Below are 11,093 nucleotides of genomic sequence, written 5' to 3' on the forward strand. Positions count from 1 at the left end.
TTTCTGTAAACCGACATCTGTGGTGGCATAAGAAGGGATTTGATGTGCGTAGTTTCTTTATCTGATTCTAACCAAAGCCATTAAGTGGATCAAGAGAATTTCCCAATGAGAAAGGATTGGCCAGGTTGTCGCATGACTAGCCAACTAATAACATTGGAATATTCATTAACCTGTCAACACCCTTGTTTCTCAAGCATATATTTGCCACCAGTACGCGGCATTGATCCACCTGCACTTTTCTTTTAGCTTAGCTTTATCATCATTCATTGCTTTGTTATACCTCGATTCTGGTTACACTGCATCATTGCAGTGGGAGCATCACAATATCATAGCATTATGTTCATATTTTCTGTTTGTGATGATATTTGCGTATCATGTTTTATCATGTATGTCATTCTATCATCAATTTATGATCGATCTGCATTCACCTATGTTTTCCATTAGATCAAATCTGGTTTATTGGTATTTTTTATCCATCTTCACAACTAATTTTGATCTGGTTGGTGCAAAGATCCATTCCCAAGGTCGCATCCTGGGGGGGCAGGGGGCATATTTCTGTAGCCCTGTTCCTGTGATATCCCTGCTGGAAATTGTTGGCATTGAGGGGACACCTCCCCACATAATTCTTGACCTAATGACTCTTTGAAAGGATATGAAGAGGGTTACTGTTGTTATGAGGAATTGCACTGGAGTTGCATCTGATCAAACCTCCTTTCCCTACGCTCAAGGGGCACCTCTTGCAGGCCAGTCTTGGCGTGAAGGCATTCAGGATTGACCGAGCATTGAGTGATTTATGCAGGCTCATAGGTCTGTCCCAGTTTCAAGGTTCAGCTGGTCACGATGTGACACTCACTGTTATGACAGAGTACATATTCTCCTTTTTTTTAGCATTTGGATATATCTCATTATCTCCTTTTTCATTATCTCCTCTTTGTCAGATTTCATTGATTATTGGTCATCCGCATCCAATAGCTTGCTTATTGCATTCATCTAATAGTTTTTTTTTATTATCATTCTTATTTTTTTTATTATTATTCTTATTATTTGTGGCTAATATGTAACTATTGATTTGGTTTTAGAGTCATTTCTTTCATCCAAATGATATTCCCATTTACATCCCAAAAGGGTTTTTCAATGTGCATTCTATCTCTGGTTCATCCTGTGGCATCAATTGTGCTATCATATTCACAGGTTCAAGTGTCACACTTAATTTTTGATCTGACATGGGTTGTTTCCCCTTTCACTCCTCTTTGCTGTACCATATCCTTCTTGCAGCGTTATCTACTGTAATCACTGTAGCAGATCGATACTCCCAAACACCTCATTTCCACTTACTACACCTGTGACATACCCAGTACCTGTTATATTCCCAGGAACCTCGATTTTTGATGCGAGCAGGGAGTCTCACAACCTCCCAGTTCCCCTTCACTGTTAAAAAAAAATGTGCTAAAATGTTGATGTAGCTTCACCCGTCCCTTACAGCAGGGTTAAGCATCGCTACAAATCACCATTTGTAGTCTTGCTGTAATGATTTTTCTGCAAGTTACTGCAGTCCCCTGGATTGCTGCAACTTCCACTTTCATACAGCAGTCCAGTGGATCGTTGTAAAACATTTCTACCCACACTGTTGCATTTTCTCCATCTGCCAAACCATTGTCCCACCTTTCAGCATATCACATTCACCACCATCCACCTCATAGCTTACAAGAATGAGAGGGTGCATAGACTGTCTTCCAGAATTCAGTAATTTATAGTGACAACATATGTCACTGGTTTTATGTACAAACTACTCTTACCGTTTTTTTTTTTTATTATTCTTTTTTTGCTTGTCATCTTCCTTGAGTTTAGTCATTGTTCATGATAGCTGAGATGATCAAGAATCCATCCCTGTCTTCATGGACAATCGAAGACAATGTACAGAGAGATGGGTTGAAAAGGTTTGGCTCTCAAGTAGATGTTGTTGAAGTTAACATTGTGAGAAGGACAAGACATAAGGAAACTGTTGCTGAAGCTGGCCTGGAGCCTCTTTTCCGTTGATAGTATCAAACCAAATTATCTCCAGCACCCTCATCCACATACATCACCACCCATGCTGCATATATGTAAATATATACATATATATATATATATATGTATGTATATGAATATCTATATGTACCTATATCTACATATATATACATACCCATATACATGTACATATATATACATATAAATATGCATACATACATATATATCATTTCTCATGAAAACCGTGGCATGTGAGTATCCCATATTTGATATGTTTGAAACATGCAAAATTTTCCTTCTCTTTTCATACTAATCTAGTTGTTTTGCAGGAAATCTGTGGAAAAAGCTATCATTTAGGGTTGTAAATTTGATTTTATATGATGTAATAGCTAGATGGGAATGAAAATTTACATTTCTTGCTTTAGGTAGAATGAATGAGCATTATAGAATACCATGAATTGTTTATTCCATGCATTTTTTCCTTTATTTCTCAAAAATCCCCATAATGGTGAAACACGAATGGCACGTGCACCATTTCGTAAGAGGTAAGTTAATTCTAAGTTGACGATTTACATCAACGGCCATAGTCGGGGTGTGAACAAAACTTAGAATTCTCATCTTTTACGAAATAACACTGGGTCCACACTAGATCCCCTTTCAAAATTCATCATATTTTCTCAAAATATTTTCTTTCTTTTATCAGAATCTAACTTAGGATTAACTCAAAACATATACCAATGGCCATAGTCAGGGTATATTGAGAGTTAATTTCATTTTAAATTCTATAAAAGCACTAAAATGTATTTTATTCTTCTTTTGAATTTAAATATAGATTATCATATAAATACATTCAATGACCATAGTCAAGGATGTATTATATTTTTAATCTTATTTTAAATCATTCAAAGAATGAAATAGCTTTTTCAAATTCCAATTTCAAAGTTATTCAAATTCATTTATCATATAGGATAGAATTGCATCATATTTTCAAAACTTCCTTTTCAAAATTCCAAGTGATTCTTCTTCTTAAATCTTATCCAAATCCAATTCTATCTCATTTCAAAGATTCAAAATTCAATTTCAAAATCCAATTTGACTTTGAAATTCCAAAATCATCTTACATTCAAAACTTCAAATTTCCAACTCAATTCAAAATTCAATTTCAAAGTTCAAATTTAACTTTGAAGTTATCTTCTGATTTAAAAATCAAGTTCACCTCCTTTATCTTCAATCAAGGTTTGGATTTGAATCTCAAAACTTAAACTTTGGGTTTCTAAAAACCCAGATCCATCTTTTTAAGGTCTTATTTGGACTTTTCATAACCCAAATCCAAAGACAAATCCTAATCTCAACTTGGATCCAGATTTCCAAGTATAAATTTCATTCCACTTTGGATTTCCCATCACGGATCCAAATTCCATTTAGGATCCAAAACCTTATTTCACTTTTGGATCTCCGATCACAGATCCAAAATTCATCCAGATCCTCATTTCTACCATTGGATCTCAGATTCGGATCCAAATTCCAATTCTTAGGATCCAGAATCCAACCCTACATTGGATCTCAGATTCAGATCCAAATTCCAATTCTTAGGATCCAGAATCCAACTCTACTTTGGATCTCAGACTTCAGATCCAAAATCCATTCTTTAGGATCTAGAACTCAATTCACCTCGGATCTCGGATCTCAGATTTTAGATCTAAATACCATCTTGGATTCCAAATCTTGAACCCAATTTCATTCAAAATTCCAAGTCCAAATTCCACTTTAAATTCCAACTCTAAAAAGCCAGTCCCATTTCATTCAAACCAAAGTTCCTATTTCAGATCCTAAATCCAAAAATCAAACTCAAAACTCTATTCAGAATCCAGAATTTGGATTCAGATTTCATCTTGAAATTCCAACTGTTCCAAATCCCATTCCTCAATTCCTTTAAATCCCCCACATTTCCTTCTAACTTCAAAACTTCAAAGCTAGAATTCAATTCCATTCCAAGTATTCATTCAAGTTCAAACTTCCAAATTCAAAGTCCATTTATGACTTTGAAATTCTCTTTCCTTCAGTTTTAAGATCATTTCTCTCAAAGATCCAAATTCATTTTCCTAAGCTCTGATTATTCTAAAAACTTAGAACTTCAAATCTTAAGTTCTAAGTTAGAAAACATTTCTTCACTTTATCTGATTCACTTGGAAATTCTTCAAAATACTTTCAAAAAGAGCATACATCTTTGCATTTGCACAAGCATGATTCATTGTGCATTTTAGACTTAGGATAAATACTTAGATAAATTCACTGCAAAGCAAAAGGCATTAATTCGACCCTTGGTTCGATTACCCCTGGTAAAGGCGCCAGGAACGGTCGAACCTCGTACCGACGAGCGGATCCCGTCTCCCAGTTTTCCCGCAAATATTTCAAAAACGGAGGTGAGTTATTTCAAAATATTTTCAAAATTAAGGTCAAGTGAAACCCGCAAAAGAGTTCCTCTTCTCTTCTCTTCTTTCTTTTCTCTTCTCTCTTTCTTTCCGTCTTTTATCTTTCTCCTTTCAAAAAGGAGGAAAATAAGAGGTTGGAAAAGAAAAGAGAAGGAAGAGAGAGAACATTATGAGAGGAAAATTTTTGCGATGATCACACTACCTACGCAAACTTTGCTGAAAATTTTGGCGCGTTCACGATGCGTTGTTTCACTTTTCTAGATGAAGGGCAGTTTTGTCCTTTTCACGAACCGACGATTAGTTTTCTAGATGGAGGGCATTTTTGTTCGTTCCAGGAAAAGAATGGCGGTAAAGGGTACTTAAGTCTTTGCAACAACAATAGATTCCAATGCTAAGTGACGCGGACATGCATGGGGATACCAGCCGCACATGCTTAAATACGTGGTGCTCTTTGGGACCCCCAAACATGAGATGTAGCTACCTGCCCTGTTGGGGGGGGGGGGGGGCATATAACCTGCTTCGTGTTCTTGGCAATGCTTCCGTGACATGCATTGATGACCACCAAAGATTTGTACAATTCAAAAAGCAACACATGAAAGTCAAATGAACATCTACTTGGTAACGCTTCCTTACATATTGCATGTATCATAGACCACCAGCCATTTGAACATCTCAGAGTAGCAACACATGAAAAGTGTATGCCATAACCACTAAAACTCCAATGAACACATAATAAACTCCCACCATAGACCCTCCCTTCGATGACACTCATGTACACAAGTTTCAATCCAGTAGCAGAACAAAAAAATCTAAGGCAAACAATAGATGAAAGCGAATGCGGCACTCATTGACACTCCAGTGAACTATCAAAAGAAAAAACATACAACATAATCGACCAACTACACTCCTACCAAAAACCACCAGAAATTTGAACAATTTCACATAGCGGAATGCTACATCCATTAAACTCCAACTAACGAACAAAAAACATAACTGTAACTTCGTTATAAACCATTCGATGACACTCAATCCTGACTTGATTCGGTCGTCAGCAATGCAAAAAAACCATAGAGAAACAACAGATAAAAGTGAATGACATTCCTTCACACTCCAATGAACTAAAAAAAAGGAACAAAGTTCCACAACGCAATTGCCCGACTACACCCTTTTGGTGATGCTCCGTTCCACATAAACAAGAGTCTCAAGCCTCCAACCATTTCAAGAATGTCAGAGAAAAATAAAATCACATTGCTTATAACTCAGCTGAACACCACAAAATCTTGAAAAAGTTCACTCCGTTCGACACTCAAAACCACATGGTTCAATCCACTAGCCATTTCAACAAAATCACATCGGACCGTACTTCAATGAAAATAACACCACCCCAAAAAAGTCATAAGCTCCCACTTCATGAACAAATGAAACTGAACGACTCATTAACGATAATCCAAAGGGAAAAAGGGCATACCTCGCCGACTGTGGCCTGCTTAATCTTCCACTTCCCCCATAACCTTGCCCTCCTTGCCGCACCACCATGAAGGAAGTCTTTTCTGGTGCCTCGCCTTTTTATTGCGCGCTTTCTGATGATGCCTTCTCTCTGGTACCTCTTCATCGCTGCCTCCTCGCCGATACCAAAGGTTGTCCCTTTTGGTTGGCTCTCGCTAGCGTTCCTGCCTTTCCCACATGTATTCACAAAAGTCAAATCGACGTCTTGTCTAGATACGTGAAAAATCGACTAGGGAAGTGAACAAACGGGTGCAACCCTACACCCACCTCCGAATCTGAGTGCATTAGGCGAGGTCAGTGATCCTATTCACAATCGGGTCCGGGATTATGGTAAACATGCACCGGAATCCATCTCAAAGCTACACCCAATTAACTGTAAAAACCAGGTTTTAAGCTGGTCGCGTTTTGGTATTAACTTTTTCCATATGAATCAAAACTCCCAAGGCAAACCCAGTTTAGTCGCACTTGGTAATGCCTACATCTCACCAGATTCCGATCCGTTTCCTTCCCAATCACTTGCTCTATCTGGCGATACTCACATAGTTAGCAACACTAACAACATTGACTAGCATATTTGTTGACAAAAAGAAGTCGAAAATAAGCCAGTCATGTCTAACCTGCCAGAGACACTGCCTTCCATAAGCAGCGACGCTACATTTATCATGGTAAACTATGCACAACCACAATCAGACAGAACTTCACTGGGATGAAATGTTAATCAAAGCACCTTTGTGCAATAAAATGGCTAGCACCTCTGTACAAGACAACCTTGTACACCAGAATGACTAGGGAAAACTAATAACTGATTACGAAAATCAGCTGCCCAATAAAGGAAGACCAAAGACACTTCGGAGAAGGGAAGTGAAGTGAAGCCTAATGCAGGAAAAAAACTGAATTAAGCCTTACAGCTTTGCCAAGAACACTAATTTGCATTTCATGGCGTGTCAAATAACATGCATCATTGTATCATGCATTCATGATCATGTGAACACCCTCTATACGCTTCTACATAACCCTCAATACACATGCATACATTTAAATAGAATCTCTGAGAGGAGTGTTGTCTATCACGATCACTCATCGAAACAGATAATAACAAGTTTGTCTTTGTTATTGGGCAAGCGAAGAATGCGTACATTTAGAGAGGATTGTTGGAAGGGAAATTTCACTTAATCTGATGTGTGCCATATAAAGCATTTGGAAAAAGGGAATAAGCGACACAATCCAACATGACTAATCCTAGTATAACATAAAGGCGAAAACAAGTGTACATACAATGCAGTGCAAGTTAATCCGATTGTGGTTTCACATAGTTTATCATCCAGTGCAGTGCAGAGCTTTTATTAACATCACTACAGAAAGCGAAATAAATTCAGTGACACTCGCTGTTGTATGGGATGACTTATTTTTGTTTCTTGTTGTTCTGGATTATCGCTAGCCTTGCCTTCGCGTGCTATTGTTCAAGATTTTGTTAATCACTGCGAGCTAGAGACAATCCAGAATAGTGTACAACAAAAGGCAAAGTTCAATAGTGCCCTTCAATAAACGATATAACTGTCAACAATCTAGATATAGATATTTATAATCTCATAGTTAACTATGAAAATACCGATGTGCATATTAAAAAATAGCACATTGCATGTTCAGTTTTGATGAGTAAAAAAAAAAAAGGATAATAATTGACCATCATCCTACTAACCGTGTATTTTGCTTTCCTTCTTGTATACATAGGATGTTCCAGTCGCCCCTCCCTTTTCGTCTCATTTGTCCTTTTTCTTTTCCTCAAATTTCCTTCTTTTTACCCTTTCCTTCACATCCGCCATTGTTTTCCTTCCGCTGAAAAAACTACCAGCGACACTCCCTTAACTATGCAGTGATGCTCATTTTATCATGTGAATGAATATTTAGATTAGTAGTTTTGTACAACCTAATGTAATGTATAACTAAAAGGAAGGTTGAATAAACATGAATACGAAGTACTGGTGAGAATAGCACATTACCGTAAACCATGAGTTGTTTAATAGACAGTAGAACATGCACGCCCAAAACAAACCTAGAACATGTGCATTAAATCAGTTGGTACAATACCGAAAACACATATAGAATTGATCTGTCCGTTACATGTATAAATCTTACCCATTCACTTGCTTCAGCGCTACTCCCATAACTCTAATCCTCCAATCTATGATGTCACAAAAGTAGGCCCATTTCAAAAATATCCCCGGAAAGGAAGAAATTAGAATGGACGTTTGAAGTATAATTTTATGAAGTTGAAATCAATTAAAAAAATAGTTCAAATCGTGTCGTGAATCTCGTTAATACCAAATTGTGTATATCATGCGACAATCATGTTGGCAACGTCAGCGAGTTTAAGAATTGAATCTCCTTCTCTCTTGGGCACATCATATAGAGAATCCAATGTTCAGATTGTGGCCAATACGTCGGCAGGAAGATTTAAAAGTTACAGAATAATGCAGTGTTAGTGACGTACCACACCAAAGGGTAGTATCAAGCATAGGGATATTCAACTTCTGAAGCCAGAAAATCAATGTACGTAACCTATCAAAACCAAAAGGGAATTTACTTCATCTTTCACCAATTCTTTCGCGGCAGGGCTGGAATGGTGTACCATTTTCTGCAGATATGCCCAGAGCATGAACGCCATTTGGTATTCAACTCACATAGTGTCTTCGTATCAAACAAAAAACAACATAGCAAAACTCACTCACCATAAAGAAGGGAACGACTAAAGGCACACCTAAATGGTTTGAAATGCAGCTTTTTGTGATCTTGTTTCAGGCACGACAAAAAGTAATCCATATGCTACACCATGAAAAATCATTCATATAGCAAAATGATTGTATGTAAATTAAGAAAACAACAGTTGGGATACTATTGCTTACATTAGTTAACAAATATTCGTTGGTACCAATGGCCAGCTTCTTGTTTCCTGTCGTTGCTTGGTCTTCCTGCTTTGACTCAGATATCTGTTTCACATAAGGAAAAAAAAAGAAACAACTCAATAGATTTGTCTTGTCAACAATCATCAATAACAATATATTTACACATTCACAAGAATTTTACCTCAATGACTTCACCCAGGCCCTCGTCCAGGGTACTAGCCTTTTCCATCAGTTCCTTCTCTCCCGCCATTCTGCTGATTTATCCGCGCTACAGATTCTGAAAAAAAAAAGGAGTAACAACAAGATCTTTCTATGCCAAAGGAGTCACCAGAGAGACATATAAACTGAAGGTACAAGTGAAATAAGGCGTACTCTGTATTGTTCAACGTATCCAATGTACCATTGAAACATGAGTTAAAAGGAGCACATATCAGAAACAAAATATGCAAAAAAAGAAGAGGTAGGGGCTGAGATCAATCTTTTCACCTGTATTTTTGCTTTTCTTCAGAATAAAAATTTATCTATGAACATGAGATAGGAGTTATTAAATCAAAATAACTTGCACAAAGATCAAAATCTATGGTTTCGAAATATCAAAATATATTTCACATGAAATCCAAATATAGGAAAGCATGCATGTTTCTTGTCATATAATGAAATGATCTCCAACACTAGAAAATGTATCAAGTCTAGTTCTTCCCAAGTCTATCGTGAAGGAACTCCAAAGAAGGCCAGAAGCACAAAAAATGGGACAATACAGAGAGAGAGAGAGAACACCCACTGAGTTTCTTCTTCCCGCTTAAATGAAATAAAGCTATAAACAAAAGAAAACTAGATCGCACCCTTCCTTCTCCAACACCAACAGACAGAGAGAGAGAGAGAGAGAGAGAGAGAGAGAGAGAGAGAGAGAGAGAGAGAGAGAGAGAGAGAGAGAGAGAGAGAAGGTGATCGTTGGACCTCTCTATAGTTCCGCGACAATCACGCCATTAAAAATTATATTTACACCACCGAACAAGAAAAAGAAAAACACAATTATCAAACAAGAAGGAAACTCAAATGAGGGGAGGCAGGAGGTTCCGATCTAAGAGGAACCCCCGCTTCTCCTCAGCCTTGTCGTTGTCGCCCCACCCCACCCCAAATTGGAACTCCGACGCCTTCCCAGAATCTACCACCACCGCTGCTACTGCCACCATCACCGCGGCAGCGAGTACCGTTTCCCCGTAGAACCCCCGCCACTGCTGCAGGCACTCATCAGCACCGCTGCAGCCGACGGTGGGCTCCAGAGAGCCGCCATCGTCGCCGACAGGGTAAAGTCGGTCTTGACCTTGGGCGCTCGGAGGTCATGGGCGGCGTTGTCGCAGGCACCCGCAACCGCAACTCCAGAGAGGGCCAGAAGCACAAAAAATGGGACACTTAAGAGAGAGAGAGACTCACCAGAAAGAGTATCCGGAACACTCACCGGACACGGATGCATCTCTAGGGTTTCAAAGCACTGGCAACTTTTAAACTTCTCTGGATAGGACGACCACCTCTTTTTCCGCGTTTTCATAAGGGGATCTCAAAGCTACAGTCATTGAAGGTGAGAGTACCACTAAAAAGCTGACAACATATAAATACAGTGTACTTACATGAACATGGTCTACGCAAATTCACAATGACTCATATTGTAAACTAATTCACACGGACTAGCGACTGTCCCTTTTATGACCAAACTGCTGCACAGAGGTACACTACTGCACACTGAGAGTGACACTCTATTTTGGCGATATTTTGGTCATTCATTACTGTGTTTGAAACATCTTATCAACATTCATCTACGCAATGTGAAGTGTGCCCACAACTAACCAGCGACACTCAGTAGATGCCTAAGTTAGCAACAATGTGGAACCCCGGTGAGCTATAAATAGCGACACTCTGTGTTGCCGGATATAATAACCCACTCTTTATCACAAACACACTCTTTGTTGCTATTACCACAATGTGAAGTGTGCCCACAACTAACCATCGACACTCAGTAGAGGATTATGTTAGCAACACTGTAGAATGCTGGTGAGCTAGGAATATCCACTCTTTGTTGCCGGATTATAACCCACTCTCTCTATCACACATGACACTTTTTGTTGCCGGATTATAAACCACCCTATCTATCACAGATTTGTAAACTCTCTCTCGCTCTTAAAAAATGCAACAAATTAAAAAAACATCATGCATTACTTAAACAATGCACATTGGTCATGATTTTTTT

General features: G+C 38.4%; 1 long non-coding RNA gene across 3 annotated transcripts; it reads right to left on the reverse strand.

Moving 5' to 3' along the window:
• Positions 1–7,306: 7,306 nt before the first annotated feature.
• Positions 7,307–9,128, reverse strand: LOC149812054 (uncharacterized). 3 transcript variants are annotated; one of them, XR_016428508.1, is made up of 6 exons: positions 9,030–9,128; positions 8,675–8,914; positions 8,437–8,580; positions 8,082–8,127; positions 7,946–7,998; positions 7,307–7,781 (listed from the first exon to the last, which is right to left on the reverse strand). It is a non-coding gene; the product is annotated as an uncharacterized LOC149812054 (long non-coding RNA). The 3 variants fall into 3 exon arrangements; XR_016428507.1 differs by lacking the exons at positions 7,307–7,781; positions 7,946–7,998; positions 8,082–8,127 and having other exon boundaries at positions 8,136–8,580; XR_016428509.1 differs by lacking the exons at positions 7,307–7,781; positions 7,946–7,998; positions 8,082–8,127 and having other exon boundaries at positions 8,136–8,580; positions 8,675–8,932.
• Between the last annotated feature and the right edge of the window lie 1,965 nt (positions 9,129–11,093).

This window comes from Nuphar pumila, chromosome 17 (genome assembly GCF_984573655.1).
Source record: "Nuphar pumila chromosome 17, dmNupPumi1.hap1.1, whole genome shotgun sequence".
Taxonomy (NCBI): Eukaryota; Viridiplantae; Streptophyta; class Magnoliopsida; order Nymphaeales; family Nymphaeaceae; genus Nuphar; species Nuphar pumila.